This window comes from Phocoena sinus, chromosome 7 (assembly GCF_008692025.1).
Source record: "Phocoena sinus isolate mPhoSin1 chromosome 7, mPhoSin1.pri, whole genome shotgun sequence".
Taxonomy (NCBI): Eukaryota; Metazoa; Chordata; class Mammalia; order Artiodactyla; family Phocoenidae; genus Phocoena; species Phocoena sinus.
Genome location: NC_045769.1, coordinates 37,379,558 through 37,401,490, shown reverse-complemented (window position 1 = coordinate 37,401,490; position 21,933 = coordinate 37,379,558).

The window sequence follows — 21,933 nt, the reverse complement described above, 5'->3', positions numbered from 1 at the left end:
AAGCAAATCAGACTGCAGGTCAGGATATATCGCCTTTGGCGGGTCCGGGGCAGCAGATGACTTTTCCGTGTCTGGGGTTTTCTTCAGGGCCAATATCTCCGATTGTGCTGGAGCGCATGCAGACGTGCCTGTTGAGGAAACAAAGGGCCGGACCCACGGAGGCGGGGAGAGAACTAGATCTTCCCAGACCAAGATATATGGTATCTGGTCTGGGTGTCCGTGGGGTCCTGTGTTAAAGACCCTAGACTTGACTAGCCCAACCTTATCTAACAAAAAAGATCCTTCGGGTGGCCACCCTGTCTGAAATGTAGGCCACTCAGAGGTACACAGCGTTTGCCATTTTCCTTTCCTTACTTCTACCGAAAGGTTGTGGGCCCTAGCCCTAACTTCGGTCCAGTGGCTTAGGGTAAGAGAAAGAGGAGTCGTCATAGTTTGTCCCATTGTCGTCCGTCAAAAGAAAGATAATAGTACAGAAAAACAATAAAATTTCAAAAGACACACATTGATATTGCCGCCGCGAACTTAAACCCGAAACCAACTCAAATTCAGATGGCAGCTTATATAACCTGCCAGAACCAGCCGCCGCGAACTTAAACCCGAAACCAACTCAAATTCAGATGGCAGCTTATATAACCTGCCAGAACCAGCCGCCGCGAACTTAAACCCGAAACCAACTCAAATTCAGATGGCAGCTTATATAACCTGCCAGAACCAGATGAAGGGGAGACAAAATTTGTTTCTCCTTCCAGATGGACCACCAGGGCGTCCCCCGGGGCCCGTGGACACCAGCTTTCGGCACGTCTGCCTAGCCAGGAGTCCAATACAGATTCCACAGCAAGCCGGTTCACACGGCTTTTTCCTAATGGCGGCTAGCAACAAACAAACGACAAACAAACAGACAATTGGGCTCGAGCCTACCTGATACCTCCGACTCCCGATGTTCTTGTGACCCGGGGGCGAGTGGGGATCCCGGACGAGCCCCCAAATGTTAGACCCAAGCGGTCTACGAGGGATTCCAACTCGCCCAAGAACCGCCAAGAGTCGAGAGCCGTTGCAACACGCAAGAGGTTTATTAGGAGCCGATGCACCGGGGTTCCCTGAACCTCACGCAGGAGGCCGATGGGGAACCCCTAAAAGCGGAATCACATACTTTTTATAGGTTTATTTATTCATAGGGCGGGTATATTCTCACAATGATTGGGTAAATGTGGTGACTTTTGAATTCATTGGCTTAGGAACTTTTGTCCCACCTTCTGGCCGTTATAGTTGTCTGTTCATTGTGGCGGTTAGGGCGTATACCTGTTACGGGCAACTGGAAAATTACCCGCTGTCTGGCAAGTCCCCGTCAACTGAAAAACTCCAAGAATTGGTTTCGATAGGGAGAAGGAGTGGCGCACGATAGGGAGAAGAATTGGTTTCGATAGGGAGAAGGAGTGGCGCACGATAGGGAGAAGAATTGGTTTACGGGAACAAGTGAGGGGGTGGAAAGTCCCTAACGGCCCCACAGAACTTCTCACTTCCTGCAATGATCTTATTGTTTTGTGGCTTTAAGGACCATTTATTTCCTGAACAGGTCCTTATACCTCTAGCAAGGACCTCTCCCCAGGACAGATCGTATGTACAAGTGCCAACCTGACGCCTCCACTCGGATGTCCAAAAGTTGACCTTCTGATCCACCCCTCCACCCTGCTCCTCCCGCACTTTCACTTGTCGTGGTTCATGGCAGCTCCGTCCTTTCAGTGTTTTAGGCCAGAATCTTTGGAGCCTTCCCCCATAACCCACTGCTGTGCCCCCGCAAATCCTACTGGCTTTGCCTCCAAAATCTTCCTGAGGTCTGACCCCTGTCATCACTTACACCCTTTCTAGTCTGGGGCAGGTCATCGGACTCCCTAATATTTTCAAGCACTTGTTCAAATGTTCTAACCCTTCTCAGCGGGTCTCGCCTGACTGCTCTATTAAAATTGCAAATCTCCATCACCCCGCCCTCACATTGCATTCCCTAGGCCCCTTGCTGTTTATTCTACCATATTCATAATTCATGAGTATGCATAACACCGGACACTTTCCAGCTACACCTCTGGACCCAGCTGCTACACCCTCCTGGATTCATTAGCCTCTGCTTTCCTGCTCGGTGCTGGTGACTGTCCAGGAAGTTCACCTGGCACTACCACATCCTGAGGGTCGTAGAGGGGAGGACTTGATCTTGCTAGACAGCAGACTCATCGAGCTCTGCCACCACCTGGCAGGGTGGCACAGTGGGGTCACTGCCCTGGGCAGCTGGGCCCTCTGAGATGGCTGCTGTGGGGCCCTCATGCCCAACTCAGGCACAACCAGAGAGAGCTTTACCCCATGTCTTGCACTGTTGTACCTCTGATGTTTTTGTGGCTGCTGAGGATGGAGACTTCTCAGGAGATCTGTGCGGCACTTACCAGACACTATCTCGCCCAGCCAGGTTGAGGCTCAGGCTGCAGCAGGGCAGGTGGACAGCCCTGTGGCTCACCCTATGCGGGGCTCACATGCTACAGAGGCTGCTGGTTGTGTCTTGGGATCCTGCCTCTCCGGCAACTGCCTGGAGAGGCTGGAGGGCACAAACTGTAAGGCAGTAGGGTTGACAGTTCATGGGGCAAAGTCTCTCTAATACATCACAAGAGCCTGTGGTTAAATTTTTCTCCCGTTCTGTTTTGTTTACATATCACTGAGTAACAAACTACATTAGGGCTTAAAGTAACAATCATTTATTTTGCTCTTGAATCCTTAGTTTGGCCAGGGGTTATTGGGAATGACCTATCTCTGCTTCACTGGGGCTGGAGGATCCAGGTTCAATACTGTTTGCTCACGTGGCTGGCGGGTTGGTGCTGGCTCTTGGCTGGGAGGCTCCGTTCCTGTCCATGTGGGGACTCTCCACAGGACTGCTCGAGTTTCCCATAGCGAGGTCACTGGGTTAAAAGAGCAAGCATTCAATTTCGTTTCTTTTTATGGCTGATAATATTCCGTTGTATATATGTGCCACATCTTCTTCATCCATTCATCTGTTGATGGGCACTTAGGTTGCTTCCATGTCCTGGCTATTGTAAATAGAGCTGCAATGAACATTGTGGTACATAGTGAGGTGGATGGACCTAGAGTCTGTCATACAGAGTGAACTAAGTCAGAAAGAGAAAAACAAATACTGTATGCTAACACATATATATGGAATCTAAGAAAAAAAAAGGTCATGAAGAACCTAGGGGTAAGACAGGAATAAAGACACAGACCTACTAGAGCATGGACTTGAGGATATGGGGAAGGGGAAGGGTAAGCTGTGACAAAGTGAGAGAGTGGCATGGACATATATACAGTACCAAACGTAAAATACATAGCTAGTGGGAAGTAGCCACATAGCACACGGAGATCAGCTAGGTGGTTTGTGACCAGCTAGAGGGGTGGGATAGGGAGGGTGGGAGGGAGGGAGACGCAAGAGGGAAGAGATATGGGAACATATGTATATGTATACCTGATTCACTTTGTTATAAAGCAGAAACTAACACACCATTGTAAAGCAATTATGCTCCAATAAAGATGGTTAAAAAAAAAAAAAGAGCAAGCATTCCAAGGGCCAGGAAGTAGAAGTCTCCAATCACTTAAGGCCTAGGCCTGGAAACTTGTACAGGGTCACTTCCACTATATTCTCTTGGTCAAAGAGTCAAAGGCCCATCCAGATTCAGGAGAAGGGACTCTGGCTCTCAGTGGAAGGAATATCAGAGAAGTTGTGGCTATTTTTTTTTATTGAAGAATAGTTGATTTATAATATTATATTAGTTTCAGGTATATAACATAGTGATTCAATATTTTTGTAGATTATACTTCATTTAAAGTTATTACAAAACAATGGCTATATTTCTCTGTGCTGTGCAATGTATCTTTGTCCCTTATTTATTTTATGCATAGTAGTTTATACCTCTTAATCCCCTACCCCCACCTTCCTCCCTCCCGTCCCTCTCCCCACTGGTAACCACTAGTTTGTTCTCTATAGCTGTGAGTCTATTTCTGTTTTGTTATACACATTCATTTGTTTTATCTTTTAGATTCCACATATAGGTGACAACATACAGTATTTGTCTTCCTCTCTCTGACTTATTTTACTAAGCATAATACTTTCTAGGTACATCCATGTCATTGCAAATGACAGAATTTCATTCTTTTTATGGCTGAGTAATATTCCATTGCGTGTAGATATATACCACATCCTCTTTATCTACTCATTCGTTGATGGGCACTTAGGTTGCTTCCATGTCTTGCCTATTGTAAATAGTGCTGCTATGAAGAGCGGGATGTATGTATTTTTTTAATTAGTGTTTTCATTTCCTTCGGATATATACCTGGGAGTGGAATTGCTGGATCATATTGTACTTCTAATTTCAGTGTTTTGAGGAATGTCCACACTGTATTCCATAGTGCCCACATGAATTTACGTTCAAGTTGTGGCTGATTTAAATCTGCCATACTTCTTCCTTTAGATGAATTGTTCTGAGACACACTAATTCACAAGGCTTTGCATAAGACTGAGTAATTGGCTGTGCTTTCTGTGAAGCTAGAGCCACCTTGGTAACCCATCCCCTTGTAGTTGTTTTTCTTCTTTCCCTGCCTCATCCTCTTTTCTCTCATTCTTGCTTATCTGGATTTAACTCTCAAAGAAAGTGTCAGCCCTAAGCTTTTGCTTCCATTCTGTTCTGTGTTCTAGGGAACCCAGTGCAAATCACGTACTATATACTTTACTTTTTAGCTTTGTTTATTGTCTATCTCCCTTCCCAGTATGTAAGCCCTTTAGAGAAGTTGTGTGTGTGTGTGTGTGTGTGTGTGTGTGTGTGTGTTTTGTTTAGGGTTGTATCCTTAGCGCCTAGCATAGTGTCTGGATCATTGAAGGTACTCAGTAAATATGAGTTGAACAAATGGATATTTATCTGAATGTTATCTTGATTATCCAGAAATTCATCTCCATGAAGGCAGAGATCTCACTATCTCAACATTGTTCTCCAGCTCCTAATAGTGTGTGGCACCTGCTAGCTCTCAATAAATATTTTGAAATGAATACATAAGCGAAACTGGGAGAGAGCAATACATAGAATGTCGTTGATGGGACCATAGTCATTGCAAACCAGGGATATATCTATGGAAGTTTCTAGAAAGGCCCAGGAACCAGGACAGCTCAGAGGAATACAGGCAAGATCATCACACTTGAAAAATGACAGTTCCATCACAACTTTCATATCATTTTGGGGATGTTATTACATAAACATTTCAAAATTGAATTTTTTAAAACATTTTTATTGGAGTATAATTTCTTAAAATGGTGTGTTAGTTTCTGCTTTATAACAAAGTGAGTCAGCTATACATATACATATATCCCCACGTCTCCTCCCTCTTGCGTCTCCCTCCCACCCTCCCTATCCCACCCCTCTAGGTGGTCACAAAGCACCGAGCTTATCTCCCTATGCTATGTGGCTGCTTCCCACTAGCTATCTATTTTACATTTGGTGGTGTATATATGTCTATGCCACTCTCTCACTTCATCCCAGCTTCCCCTTCCCCCTCCCCATGTCCTCAAGTCCATTCTCTACATCTGTGTCTTTATTCCTGTCCTGCCACTAGGTTCTTCAGAATCATTTTTTTTTTTTAGATTCCATATATATGCATTAACATATGGTATTTGTTTTTCTCTTTCTCACTTCACTCTGTATGACAGACACTAGGTTCATCAACCTCAAACAAATAACTCAATTTCATTTTTTATGGCTAATATTCCAATGTATATATGTGCCACATCTTCTTTATCCATTCATCTGTCAGTGGACACTTAGGTTGCTTCCTTGTCCTGGCTATTGTAAAGAGAGCTGCAATGAACATTGTGGTACATGACTCTTTTTGAATTATGGTTTTCTCAGGGTATATGCCCAGTAGTGGGATTGCTGGGTCATATGGTAGTTGTATTTTTAGTTTTTTAAGGCAGCTCCATACTGTTCTCCCTAGTGGCTGTATCAATTTACATTCCCATCAACAGTGCAAGAGGGTTCCCTTTTCTCCACACCCTCTCCAGCATTTATTGTTTGTAGATTTTTTGATGATGGCCATTCTGACTGGTGTGAGTTGATACCTCATTGTAGTTTTGATTTGCATTTCTCTAATGATTAGTGATGTTGAGCATCCTTTCATGTGTTTGTTGGCAATCTGTATATCTTCTTTAGAGAAATGTCTATTTAGGTCTTCTGCCCAATTTTGGATTGGGGTGTCTGGTCTTACGTTTAGGTCTTTAATGCACTTTGAGTTTATTTTTATGTATGGTGTTAGGGAGTGTTCTAACTTCATTCTTTTACATGTAGCTATCCAGTTTTCCCAGCACCACTTACTGAAGAGGCTGTCTTTTCTCCATTGTATATTCTTGCCTCCTTTATCAAAAATAAGGTGACAGTAGCTGCATGGGTTTATCTCTGGGCTTTCTATCCTGTTCCAATGATCTATATTTCTGTTTTTATGCCAGTACCGTACTGTCTTGATTACTGTAGCTTTGTAGTATATTCTGAAGTCCAGGAGCCTGATTCTTCCAGCTCTGTTTGTCTTTCTCAAGATTGCTTTGGCTATTCGGGATCTTTTGTGTTTCCATACAAACTGTGAAAATTTTTTTGTTCTAGTTCTGTGAAAAATGCCATTGGTAGTTTGATAGGGATTGCATTGAATGTGTAGATTGCTTTGGGTAGTATAGTCATTTTCACAGTGTTGATTCTTCCAATCCAAGAACATGGTATATCTCTCCATCTGTTTGTATCATCTTTAATTTCTTTCATCAGTGTCTTATAGTTTTCTGCATACAGGTCTTTCGTTTCCTTAGGTAGGTTTATTCCAAGGTATTTTATTCTTTTTGTTGCAATGGTAAATAGGAGTGTTTCCGTAATTTCTCTTTCAGAATTTTCAGCATTAGTGTATAGGAATGCAAGAGATTTCTGCGCATTAATTTTGTATCCTGCTACTTTACCAAATTCATTGATTAGCTCTAGTAGTTTTCTGGTAGAGTCTTTAGGATTCTCTATGTATAGTATCATGTCATCTACAAACAGTCACAGCTTTACTTCTTCTTTTACAATTTGGATTCCTTTTATTTCTTTTTCTTCTCTGATTGCTGTGGCTAAAACTTCCAAAACTATGTTGAATAAGAGTGGTGAGAGTGGGCAACCTTGTCTTGTTCCTGATCTTAGTGGAAATGGTTTCAGTTTTTCACCATCGAGAATGCTGTTGGCTGTGGGTTTGTCTTGTGTGGCCTTTATTACGTTGTGGTAAGTTCCCTCTATGCCTACGTTCTGGAGGGTTTTTATCATAAATGGGTGTTGAATTTTGTCAAAAGCTTTTCCCGCCTCTATTGAGATGATCATATGGTTTTTCTCCTTCAGTTTGTTCATATGGTTTATCACATTGATTGATTTGCATATATTGAGGAATCCTTGCGTTCCTGGGATAAACCCCATTTGATCATGGTGTATGATCCTTTTAATGTGCTGTTGGATTCTGTTTGCTAGTATTTTGTTGAGGATTTTTGTGTCTGTGTTCATCAGTGATATTGGCTTGTAGTTTTCTTTCTTTGTGACATCTTTGTCTGGTTTTGGTATCAGGGTGATGGTGACCTTGTAGAATGAGTTTGGGAGTGTTTCTCCCTTTGGTATATTTTGGAAGAGTTTGAGAATCATAGGTGTTAGCTCTTCTCTAAATGTTTGATAGAATTCATCTGTGAAGCCATCTGGTCCTGGGCTTTTGTTTGTTGGAAGATTTTTAATCACAGTCTCAATTTCAGTACTTGTTATTGGTCTGTTTGTAGTGTCTTTTTCTTCCTGGTTCAGTCTGGGAAGGTTGTGCTTTTCAAAGAATTTGTCCATTTCTTCTAGGTTGTCCATTTTATTGGCACAGAGTTGCTTGTAGTAATCTCTCATGATCCTTTGTACTTCTGCAGTGTCAGGTGTTACCTCTCATTTTTCATTTCTAATTCTATTGATTTGAGTCTTCTCCCTTTTTTTCTTGATGAGTCTGGCTAATGGTTTATCAATTTTTTTTTATCTTCTCAAACAACCAGATTTTAGCTTTATTGATATTTGCTATTGTTTCCTTCATTACTTTTTCATTTATTTCTAATCTGATCTTTATGATTTCTTTCCTTCTGCTAACTTTGGGGTTTTTTTGTTCTTCTTTCTCTGATTGCTTTAGGTGTAAGGTTAGGTTGTTTATTTGAGATGTATCTTGTTTATTGAGGTAGGATTTTATTGCTATAAACTTCCCTCTTAGAACTGCTTTTGCTGCATCCCATAGGTTTTGTGTCATCGTGTTTTCCTTTTCATTTGTTTCTAGTATATTTTGGTTTCCTCTTTGATTTCTTCAGTGATCTCTTGGTTATTTTGTAGTGTATTGTTTAGCCTCCATGTGTTTGTATTTTTTACAGATATTTTTCCTGTAATTGATATCTAGTCACATAGCACTGTGGTAGGGAAAGATACTTGATATGATTTTGATTTTCTTAAATTTATCAAGGCTTGATTTGTGACCCAAGATATGATCTATCCTAGAGAATGTTCCGTGAGCACTTGAGAAGAAAGTGTATTCTGTTGTTTTTGGATCGAATGTCCTATAAATATCGATTAGGTCCATCCGTCTTGTTTAATATGTCATTTAAAGTTTGTGTTTCCTTATTTATTACCATTTTGGATGATCTGTCCATTGGTGAAAGTGGGGTGTTAAAATCCCCTACTATGATTGTGTTACTGTCAGTTTCCCCTTTTATGTCTGTTAGTATTTGCCTTGTGTATTGAGGTGCTCCTATATTGGGTGCATAAATATTTACAATTGTTATATCTTCTTGGATTGATCCCTTGATCATTACGTAGTGTCCTTCTTTGTCTCTGTAATAGTCTTTATTTTAAAGTCTATTTTGTCTGATATGAGAATTGCTACTCCAGCTTTCTTTTGATTTCCATTTGTATGGAATATCTTTTTCCATCCCCACGCTTTCAGTATGTCTGAGGTGGTCTCTTGTAGACAGCATATGTATGGGACTTGTTTTTGTATCCATTCAGCCAATCTGTGTCTTTTGGTTGGAGCATTTAATCCATTTACATTTAAGGTAATTATCGATATGTATGTTCCTACAACCATTTTCTTAATTGTTTTGGGTTTGTTATTGTAGGTCTTTTCCTTCTCTTGTGTTTTCTGCCTAGAGAAGTTCCTTTAGCATTTGTTGTAAAGCTTGTTTGGTGGTGCTGAATTCTCTTAGTTTTTGCTTGTCTGTAAAGATTTTGATTTATCCATCAAATCTGAATGAGATCCTTCAACACTGAACTTTAATAACCTTTGGAGAAGAGAAGCCAGATGCAACCTTTGTGGCCCAAGATGCCTCAAGTGCAGTGGCCCAGTGGGGCTGTTCTGTTGCCCATCCAAGGGGCTGGACATCTCTCCTTCATGCCCTTGGCATGCCTGTGTCTTCCAGGAACACGTGTCCCTAAGAGTATTACCTTGACCTCACCCACCCTGGTTTGGCTGATTTGAGTTGCCCTTGGTGAGTTTTGGTTGTCTTAGTTTTGTATGTGGATTTGTTTCTTTATATGTCCCACTCATTCAATTCAAGTCAACGTTTTCTTTAAAGTTGACAGTGTATATGCCAGGTACTATTAGGCTTTTGTGCCTCAGTCAAGGCACCACAGAAAACATGGAACCATCCAACAGAGATCATTCAAGGAGAGTTCTCATACCAGTAGCTGTTTCCAGAGCTGTGAGTGAAGGTGGCCTACAGAGGCCAGCCTAGTAGCTGGAGCCAACAATCAGTTCTCCCCTGACAGCTGCAGCACCTTGGGCAGAGTACAAATGGAGGTCTGCAGGTCACAGTTGAGAATATTCCAAAGTTACAACTTAAGCTAACACACCATTGAATAAAATTTGTTCCGTCTTCCTACTTCACTAATGTGGTACTTGTCTAAAGAGCTGGAAGGCCAGGTCTGCATAGAGATTTATCACGTTCTTCTCAGTTACAGACCATGGTGCCAGAACATGGTGGGGAGGGACAGCCAGCCTGTGTCCCCTCCCCCTCTTCATCCTTCCCCCAACTCTGTGCACACAGCAAATACCTTTGCCAGCTCATGTACAGACACCCTCGCCATGTGTCCAAGCTCTGTTCACAGTTTCACAGAAACCTGCCTGTTAGCCATCTGGGGTCTAAGGATGGGCACACCAGGGTCACAGTCCCCCAGTTACCCTGAGACAGAACTGGGGCTGAGACCTGCGTAGACCTTGACAGCTGGCTTGGGTCTATTTGGGTGGGGAATTTTGGGTCTGAGTTCATAGTATGTTCTGTAGGTGGGGAGTTCAATAAAGGCTGGTCTGGGGTCCCGCTTGCCTGCATCTGCTAGTGGCAGAGCTGTACCAACTCCAGGTGTGGAGGGGGGTGGAGATCTATAGACTGTGCTCTTTGAGCAGGAGTAACCTTCTTTCTGGAGAGAGTCATCTGCAGATAACCTTGCAGGGAGGGGGAAAAGGGACATGGTCTCCCCCTTATACCACAGTTCCCCACTGGTTACCCCCCAGCCAGAATGCAGAGGGCTGCCGAGTCATGGTGATGGAGCTCCCAGTTCAGACAGCAGGAGAGAAGTGCACAGAGTGAATCTGGAAGGGCAGAGCCAAGGTAGCAGGCACAGGTTGCATCAGTGGACAATGCAGACCACTGTCCCGCACCTCAACCACAGGAGATGCTTTACCAGCACAAGAAAAAAGAAGGTGGCAGTGCCCACGGCTGGACGTTGCCTGGGCCTCAGGGAAAGTCCCTGGGGAGGCTGGGATCTGCTTACTCTTGACCATGCTTTTCAAGAGTTGAGGTGGGGGAGAGGCAAAAAGGGCATCAACTACAGTACTAATGGGCGTTGTCATTTGGTTAAGCCCTTGAAACAGTCCTTCATAGGGCATTATTGAAAATTATTTCATTTTATGACTTTTCATTTTTAAGAGCACTCTGCTAATTAACATGAATAATCATGCACACCAACTGATGTTTGTTGTGTACCTGTTCTGTGCAAGGCACGGTGCCAAGTCCAGTCACAGGCTGTGCTGGGAGGAGCTTGTAATCTAAGTGGAGAGACTTGGACTCCGCTCTCAGTTTTCCATTCTCTGAATTTCTCCCCTTTCTCTCTTCCGTGCCATCCCATCTTCTTGGTGCCTCTGGGCTCTAAGTAAGACAGAGAGAACTAAGGGAAACTTCTCTGTGTGAGAGAAGGCAACTGGGAGAGAATTAGAAGGGAGACTTTTTAAAAGAGGGTGAGAGGTAGCTCAGAATGCAGTGCCCAGTGAAGCAGATGGAGTTCCAGCGGGAGGTGGTTGAGGAAGAGGGGGAAGGAGAGGAAGGGGGGAGGGGGGGGAGGGGGAGAGGGGGGGAGGGGGAGGGGGAGCAGGGGAGGGGGAGGCCAGCGAGTAAAAAGACCTTGAAGGAGGGAAGATAAAACAGGTAGGGGGGTAAACAAAGGACCGTCTCATCTTTCATGCATGCATTCATTACTTGAGTACCCTTTTCCTTGTTCTTTCAGAAACCATGTGTGTTACTGAGCTCCCGCTTCGTGGGGCTGAGGTCTCTGATGTGCACTAATGCTTCCGGTGTCTCCCATGCTGCTCATTCCTGGTGTCTTTGTACAATTATTTTGTAGGCTTCTAGAAACAATCTTATTCTTCAGGACTAAGGTGAGGAGAGTGAGACGAGGCGCTCACCTGGGGCACCAAAAACCTCAGTAATCAAGACAAATAATATTTTAATGTAGTAGCTTAAAAAAATCAAAATCAGTGGGAAAAGTCCAAGATGAACGAAATCTCAAAGATGCTAATAAAGGCAGGATCCGTATCCTAGGGCTGAAACAACAGAACAGTTTTGTTCCCATCAACAGTGATTATAGGTTCCTTATAATCAAGGCCAAAGGGAAGAGGCGTAGGCAAAGACACCAGCCAGGGCAGCCGTAATTATTCATAACGTGTTAATTGTGCACGCTCTGTTGGAGCGGCTGGTCTGAGGGCTCTGGCTGCCTTAGGAATGATTCTGTGGTAGGTTTGTGCTGACATCTAGTGGTCAAATGTGATATAAACCAGCCTCACTTCTGGAGTCTCTTTTGGGGGAAACGCTATTTAACCAGAAAAGATACAGGGCAAAGAAACAGACAAATACCAAGAACTCTCCGGATCAGTAGGTTTTTGAAGTTGTGCTCAAGTTCAACCCGTTGTTTGGTATATGTTTTTTTTCCCTTTATTAAATACAAATTGAATTCCTTCTATGTTAAGAAGTGGGCTGGACGCTGGGTATGTAAGGGTGAATATTTGGCCCAGGAGAGCTCTTTCAGGGAGTCTGAATAGGAAGGGATTGTACAATTCATCTACCGGCCCGTTTTACTAAACACAAAACCAAAAAAGATGCCCGGAGAGAGTTGTAGAGAGTGAGGGATTTGTCTAAAGTAACATAACTAGTTAGTAGAGAACGACTTCTAATTCAGTTGGGTGCACTTTCCATGGCATACTGTTTCCTTTCTCAGAGAAAACTTGTCCTCAAGATGCTGAAACAAACATTTTAAAGCTCCTCTTATATTCTTTGTGGGACGAGTATTTGGAGCACATTTCAGAAATGGATTAGAGAAGGAAGTCAGCTGCGTTTCTGCCAACAGTAACTCCAGCTGAACTTAAATCAATCAGTTTTGCTTAGAAACACGCTCCACCAGTACCCTAAAGTCAAGACGATATAAAATTTATGACTCATGTTTGTAATTTACTTAATTCACACTAGAAAAGGAGAAGCAGTAACTTATGTCTTGTCCATGTGCCAACAGCTGCCTCATTCTCTTCCTTTGTACCTGAGCTGCTGCCACTTCAAGTCTCAAAAGGACCCTCCCTGGCTTCAGGAGATTACCACTAGTCCCTCCTTCTACTAATCTCTTAAAATAACTACATTTTTCTAGGTATAGAGCATTAAATATTCACTAACAACACATTGTATTGGTGCTTCTAGGTCAAGATAAAAAAATAAACTCTGATAAAGCAAAAAAAAAAGACTGATTAAGGGCTATGTTGCATACATGTTTAATATATCATGTATTCAATTTTTATCATGAAAAATTTCGAACATGCACAGAGTTTGCAGTGAACCCCAACATATCCATCACCCAGTTTACCAACATTAGCAGCACCACAAATCCCAGACATTTCACTCTTAATACATTATTAGGAATTCCTTAAAAATAGGGAGCTTTTCTTACCACAATGCCATTATCATACCTAATACAATAAACAGTAATTCCTGGGTATCATCCAAAATTCGGTCCATCATTAAATTTCCTCAAATGTTTCAAAACCATCTTTTCTACTGCTGGTTTATTCAAATCTGGATTCAAACAAGGTCTAAACATTACACTTGACTGTTATGTCTCTTAAGTCTCTTTTAGTCTAGGCAATCCTCTCTCCCCCTCCCCCAACATCCTCCCCCTCCCCCATCGACTTATTTTTAAAAAACAGGCCAGGTGTCCTGAAGAATGAACGTCCCCCATTCTAGATTTGTCTCTGCTTCCTTCCTTATGGTGTCATGCAGTTTGTCCCACGCTCCACTGTGATTACAGTGAAGGGATGTGAGTTCTAGAAGCTTTGTTACATTCAGGTTCTTTTTTTCCCCTTTTCCCCTTTTTTGCAAGAATACTTCATAAGTGGGACCTGCACCTCATGCAGCAGCACATCAGGGTTGACCACGTCTGGGTATTTCAGTTCTGGTGTGCATATGTATTTCACCCAAATTATATTAAAAAATATATTTCTAACAGAAAATTTGAAAGAATAGCACAACACATACACTCTTCATCTAGTTTCATGCATGGTGGCATCAACTGCTATATATTTTTTTTCTTTATTTTTTTTGGCTGCATCGGGTCTTAATTGAGGCATGCAGGATCTTCCGTTGCATCGTGCGGGCTCTTCGCTGTGGCGTGCGGGCTTTCTCCCTAGTTGTGACGTGCAGGCTGCAGGGCGCATGGGCTGTCTAGTTGAGGTGTGCAAGCTCGGTAGTTGTGGTGCACGGGCTTAGTTGCCTCGCGGCATGTGGAATCTTAGTTCCCCGACCTGGGATCGAACCACGTCCCCTGCGGAAGGCAGATTCTCTACCACTGGACCACCAGGGAAGTCCCTCAACTGCTATATTTTTGCCTTGTTTGCTTTATCTCTTCTCTCTTTTCACCCCTAAGTAACTGTAATATCAACATCATCGCCAATAAATTTAAGTGATCCAGTAATATTATCCTATATACAGTCCAAGTTATAATTTCTCCCATTGTCCCAATAATGTTTTTTGTAGCTTTTGTTTTTGGCTCTGTGTCCAATCAAAGGTCATGTTTGCATTTGGCTCCCTTGTCTCCTAACCTCCATCATCATTTCCCTTCCCTCTTTTTGTCTTACTAGCGTTGCCATTTTTGAAGCACCCAGGCCAATTGTTTTATAGAATTCCTTCTGATTAGATTCAGGTTAAGCATTTTCGGAGAGAATAATTATGTGGGTGATGTTACATGCTTCCCATTGCCCCAGATCTGAAGGCCACAGTGCCAGTTTGTGCCATGGCTGGTGAGGCCAAGTTAACCCTTTGATTAGGTCGTTATATCAGTTGGGGTTCTCCAGAGAAACAGAACCGATAGGAGATATATATACACACACATAAATAGGAGAGAGAGATATATAAATAGGATATATATATATATATACACATATATATATATATATATATATATATATATATATATATATATATAATTGGCTAAAGCAGTTACAGAGGCTGAGAAGTCCCAAGACATGCAGTCAGCAGCTGGAGACCCAGGACAGCTAGTGAGCTAGTGTCATTCCACTCTGAGTCTGAAGGCCTGAGAACCAGGAGAGCCAATGAAATAAGTTCCAGTTGGGAGTCTAGCAGGCTTGAGGTCCAAGATGAACCAATTTTCTAAATCAAGTCCCAAGGCAGGAAAAGACGAATGTCCCAGCTCAGCAGTTGGACAGGTGGAGTGGCCCCTACCTAGGGAAGGTCAGCCCTTTTGTCCTCGTCAGGCCTTCATTGGATGAGGGCCACCCTGTTAAAGAGAGCAATCTTCTTTACTCAGTCTACCAATTCAAATATTCATCTCATCCCAAAACACCATCACAGACACACCCAGAATAATGTCTGACCAAGTATCTGAGCACCCTGAGGTCCAATCAAGTTGTCGCAGAGAATTAACCATCACAGCGGTGTCCGCCAGGCTCTCCACGTATGGGTTCCTTCCCCAGCGGGGATGAATGAGCACACCATGCGGTCACACTCTGTGCCTGTGAATATCCTGCTTCCGACGTTTTACCCAGTGGAGTTCTAGATTTTTTAAACTGCTGAAAGGTACGGCAAAGTGCTTGGGATAATTGAAAAGATGGAGGGAACCTCCTTCAACGTCAAGAACTTCCTACAGAGTTAGGGTTCAAGGTGAAGGTCCAGACTGGAGAGCTAAGATCCAGATCAGAGATGTATGTGGATCTGACAGGGAGCTACCATCTAGGGCCAGGTGAGGGCAGGTGCAAGGCTGTCCTGACTGGCAGCAGGTACTCACGTACACCCAGTCAGGCAAACATTGGGGCGAAACTCCCAGTTTGCTCCCCTAACTCTCCCCAAATTGTTACTGTTTTAAGCCACTATGTAGGATTTTTCACCAACCAATCTTCACTCACACATCACTTTATGGCCTTTGAAATGCTTATGTCATCTCAGGAGTTTTCTTTATCTCTTTCCCCCCTCATAACCTCACCTCCACTACTACAGCTTCTAACCATCTTACTGGTTTTTTTTCCTTCAATTTTTAAAATTTATTTATTTTTATTTTAAAAAATTTTTTGGGCTACATTGGATCTTCATCGCTGCGTGGGCTTTCTCTAGTTGTGGCGAGCGAGGGCTGCTCTTCATTGCGGTGCGTGGGCTTCTCACTGCGGTGGCTTCTCTTGTTGCGGAGCATGGGCTCTAGGCACACGGGCTTCAGTAGTTTTGTCATGCGGGCTCAGTAGTTGTGGCTCGCAGGCTTAGTTGCTCTGTGGCATGTGGGATCTTCCGGGACCAGTGCTTGAACCCGTGTCCCCTGCATTGGCAGGTGGATTCTTAACCACTGCACCACCAGGGAAGTCCTTATGAAGTCCTTATGTAAAACACTTTATGTTTTACAGCATTTGATACTTTTAAAAGAGGAATTCCACACTCTTTATTTTATCCTCATGATATAACAAGGAGCTTTTGTTGCTAATTTATCTTCTGTAAACTGAAGCAAAAGCAAATAAAGTAACTCACTGAAAATTCCAGAGCAGCAGCCCCAGTTTCCTGAACATGGGTCTAGCGGGCCGGCCCCTTGAACAGAGGCTGGGCCACAGTGATGTTTCTGAGGGTATCTTCCTGCTCTACTGCTGCATTTATTACAGACTTTCATTATAGCCCTTCCTTAGGCTCAAGAGGCCTCAGTTACTTTTTCAAGCAGTATCCGTTTCATGTAGACATTTTGACAAGTTTGCTCACCTCTACCTCCTCCTCAAAAAGCAAAACTAACTTTACTATGTTTTTCTCTATTTGTTGCTCTAATAGGTATTGATTTGGAGGTATTGGAAATAGAATCAGTGTGAAGATTAATTCCAGGTTAATCTGCTTGTAAACTCTGGTGTACAAGAGGTTCAAGCTAATCTACATGACTTTATCTTCAAGAAGGGAATTAAATTTATCAGAATAAGTTATATTTACTATAATGCAAGTAAATATTGCAATTCTACTTTGTTTTAGAGTGAACCGAGAGTAGATAGATTCCTCTCCGTCAAAGGGCTCTTTGAGCGTGGAAAGGTATACAAAATCTCTTTGTGTAGTACTTTATTTACTGATTTTAACTATCTAGATATCAAACGATTAGCATTCTAAAAAGTAAACAGGTGTATTAAATATTCATATACTACTTACAAAATTTATTTTAAAAATAAATTTCATCCAAGATTTAAATCATAATTGTACACATAATCAAACACTCTAAACAATTAATTAAAATACAAGTTTAACAGATCAACTTCTTTTTAAAAGACTGAAAACCATTAAAAACAGACTAAACACAAACAAGGTAGAGTACTAACCATTATCCTGCCCTTAAGACTCACTGACCTAGTCTATTAGCATCCTTCTTAGAATTTTATAATTATCTGTGGGTGATCCAAAAGTGTTAGCTCCTAGGGGGTGAGGAAGTCATTCTGCTTTGTGAGCCCTTTTCTCTGGACCATCTTTCTGTTTTATCATTTTGCAGTACACTGTTGAAACTTCCTTCTATTTGGTTATTTCGTGTGACCATCAAGTGGTAAACAGTGGATCCCCAGGATGCTAATCAGCCCTTCCTGTTCTGGGTAGAGTTCCTTCTATTTCTGTATTAGCTCAGTTCACTCCCAATTATTTTTTTCCACACTTCTTTCCTACTTATTCAGGCATGTATATTATATATATATATATATATATATATATATATACACACACACACACACACATATACTAGTATATTTATAAGCTAAAGTAGCAGCAAAATACATGTGTGTGTATATACATATGTACACTGATTATACGTATACAACCCTTAATGAAATATTGACAAACATATATCTTGTTTCATCCTGTTGTATTACAACTTCCTTTTTATACGTTTTAACCTTTTTTTTTTTTTTTTTGTGGTACGTGGGCCTCTCACTGTTGTGGCCTCTCCCGTTGCGGAGCACAGGCTCCGGACACGCAGGCTCAGCGGCCATGGCTCACGGGCCCATCCGCTCCGCGGCAAGTGGGATCTTCCCGGACCGGGGCACGAACCCGTGTCCCCTGCATCGGCAGGCGGACTCTCAACCACTGCGCCACCAGGAAAGCCCCGTTTTAACTTTTGACTCTGATTTTGATCATGAAATTTTATAGATCGAATCATTATAATTAACCATAATACCAAAAGCAGTTTTTATTATTTAATTATAATTTAATAGCAGTAATTACTATTATTATTTAATACTTGAACTATTAAAACTTTTCAGTGAGAACCACTTACGTGGGATCCTTTCATCATTTGTCACTGTTCCTACTATTCCTGGCATTCCCCTTGTTTTCTGAGGCCCACAGGATGAGCCTGACCCATCCTGAGTGTTTTCCTCTAGCCCATCATCTCTGACTTCTCCTTCCAACATCTCTCTCAGCCTCAGCCACCTGCCGTGCTCACACACCAGCTCCCTGATTACCCTGTGGCCACAGGCAGTCCCGCTCTGCTGGCTGTCTGTTCAGCCACCTTCCAAGGCAGAATGAGAAATTGCTTTGCCTGCAGTTCGTGTGGATCTCCACAGTTACTCTTACTGGCTCCGTGAAAACCTGCATGTTTTGCAAGACTTGCATTTCCCTTTGCAACCAATTTTCAGTATTTTAGCACTGTTTTGTTCACCATTTACAACAGCAGACTGCCAGGGGGGAATAAAATCATGAACAAAGACTTGACTTTATGTGTTGGATGGGCTCAGCCAGGAGGGCTGTTGCAGTGGGGACTCAGTTTTATTAGTGGTCAGATTATAAGCAAATATTTAATGTTACGAGGACTTTTTGCTCTCCTAAGCAATATGGCAACTACAAAAGTTACATAATCCATGCTTAGATAACAAAGATCTGTTGTGTTAAATAAACATGGCGAACTAAATTCCAAGACTTTGAACCTAACCCACTACTCTAAACATAAAATTAATAATCTGCCTGATTGGCCATCTGGAAAGGTTGAGCAGCAATCTTTCTCCTCTCTCTGAGACTGGAGATTGCCCAGTATGTGAGCTTGGAAAGGCTCACAACCTTCTTGGGCTTCCCTGTCTGCTCCTGGTCTCCTCTTGCTGGTGTTCACCTTTTACTGGAGCAGGCAACTTTCCATCTCTTGAAGATGTGACCCGCTGAGTAAGATGAAAACAATAGTGGCTATTGGGTTCTTTTTGCCACTGGTATTGGAATAGGCTCGATGAGAGTCATTACTCAAAGAATTTTACATTTTTGTAAACGTACATTTTTGTAAATGTACATTTTGTAAATCCCCTTAAAAAGGGGATTAGGAGGCTGGTTCCTCTAAGAAGAGGTAGTGGAAACTGGCCATCTTAATGAACAAAAGGGCTGATACACAGGCATTTTTGCTTTCACTTTTGAAAGTATTGGTGGCCCTTAATATAAGAATTCCTCCCTTGGTAACAACCTTCGGGCTTTGATAATCTGAAGAAAAATGGAGCTGCCCCCCCAATTCTAGAGTTCCTAGAGAGGGAACAAGTTCCCTCCTTGTAGATTATGTGTTTTCCTGTAACTCATGGTAAAGTGGTCCTCTGAGGATTTCTTCTTTGCCAAGCATCTCCAAACTCTACATCCCATTGGTTTCACCCTAATTGTTACTTATTTAAGATATAAGAAAATGCAATCCTTATGCACCATATTCTATAAATTTAACTAATAAAAATGTTTTGTAAGAGCCTTTTGAAGTCCAAGAGAATGTTGGAATAATTTTTATGAGACTTTAAAAATCTTTCTTCTTAGGGACAGGAAATTCCATTTTGCCAAGAATAAATGAACTCAAATAGCCAAGGGATTGGGCTCGACTTGAGATGCCAAACCCGCAGTGTTTCACTGGCTTCCTCCCTGGGTCAAGCGTGTTTTCTAGTCTGCACTAGAATCTAAAGTTTCAGACAAACATGTTAGTACTTATAAATAATTATTTTAGTATTCCAGTTGCTCTTAATGTAAAAAGTTTGGCTTTTTTGAACCAATTTGATTCTACAGGCAAGGAAGAGTGAGATTATTGATTTTACAAGTCATCTCTTTATTAGGGTTTGTTAAAGTTATGTGGAAAAAAATTGAATTGAATTTCCTCTTTGGTATTTCCTTGAATGTTCTTACTTTCTTCCTTCATATGAATTTAGGATAATTAAATTTTTTTTTTTCATGACCAGGTTCTGAAACATTTTCTAGGAATATTTCCTAAAAGGAAAATTATGGTAAACAACGTAATGAATGTTGGCAACCATAAAAACATTAATGGAAACTTCAAAAAAAGCATCATATTATATCATATGAGGGCTCATCATTCCCAAAGAAAGTTTTCTAAAAGATGAGTATAAAATAAAATCAATAGCAAATTCTACCATGTTAAGACATGTTGATTTGAAAACTTGCCACTCCTTTTCTCTGCTTTTTGGCACTTCATTTCCTATCAATACAAGCTTCGCCGGTTTTCTCTGTTTATTCCCCGTCTGTTCGTGTTATCCCTGAACTGCTACCATTCCTTCTAGTTCAGTCTTGCTTATTATTATTGTTATTGTGGTCATTATTGTTGTCATCATCATCATCATCTTGTTTTGCCACTTTCCAGGCTCTACGTTACTCTGGACCTTCCTTTTACAAGCTCAGGCCCAATGGCTTCTGTCTTTCTTCACCCCAACTCCCTCCATCAGTCCATACACTCTTGCCCCCTTTTACCCTGTCCTCTTCCACATCCCCTCATTCCTTATCTCCTTTTAGCCCTACACACACCTCAGGGTCTTTGTCCCAGCCAGACAATCACCAAATAACTAGCTGTGGGCTTCCTGACCACCCCTCAAAGACAGATGTGCCATCTTGCCTTTGGCTCCAGCCAGGGCTGTGCACAGGTACTTACCCCACACCCTCCCTCCCCGTCAGTAGTCAGGATGCAGCTTGCACTTGGCATCCCGTGCATTAAACCCACTTCTATCTTGTAATTACTCAGGGAGGGCCAGCTGTGTGCAGGGCCTAGGGGCCGGGTGCTTTGTACGCAAAAATGAATAAAAAGGGACTGATATTTGTAATAGGGTGCAATGCAAACAAGCCCCCAGAAGAGGCGGTGATGAATGCCACTGCAAGAAGTTGGCAGGGAAGAGGAAGTGATGTTTGCGGTGGCTTTGCCCTGGATGGACAAGCGATGCTGAGCAGACAAGGGGAGAGACCATTCCAAGAAGAAGCAGGGTATGGAAAGGGAAACAGCAAGATATATATGTACGTTACACATATGCATGCATATATATGTTTGTGTGTTATATATCCATGTATGCCTTATATATATTATTTTATTGTATATGCATTGTAACACATATATATGCATGCATATGTGTAAAATGCATAGGTATGCATGTGAGTGTATGTACATGTGAGTGTATTAGCTAACAAAACCAATAGGATGTGTATATATAGAGACATTTGTTTTAAGGAATTGGGGCAGGTTGTATCTGTTTGGCTACCCCAAATGTCTTGCCTCACAGGAGCTCTGGAACTCAGGAGGAGATGGTCACACAGCATGGTGGCTTTAGAGCCAAGTGCATGGTCAAACCTCCTTCTTTCACCTCATTTTTGCATGACCTTGAGTAATTGTTTAAGCTCTGTGATTTAGTTTCCTTTTGCATAAAATAGGAAATATAATACTACTTACCTGTTTTGAGGCTCCCATAAAATAATGCTTGGAAAGCCTGGAACTTAGGAAGTGTTCAGCAAGTTTTAGCTCATTTGGTACTCAAAAAATACTATTGAATGAAACCCAAATCTGTCTCCCATTATCTTACCTGTACCCATTCAAAACCAACCTACAAGCTAAATTCCCCCAACTTCACTCTGCCTCATGAACTCTGTATTAGTCAGTGAGATATATATATATATAATTTATATATTATGTATTAGTTATATATATAGACATATGTATTAGTGTATTAGGGGTGTATATATATATATATATATGTAACATATAAAATATATATATGGTATATCTTTTTATATTTTATACAAATATGTATGTAAAAAAGAGTGATTTATTTTAAGGAATTGGCTTATGAGATTGTGGTGGTGACAAGTTT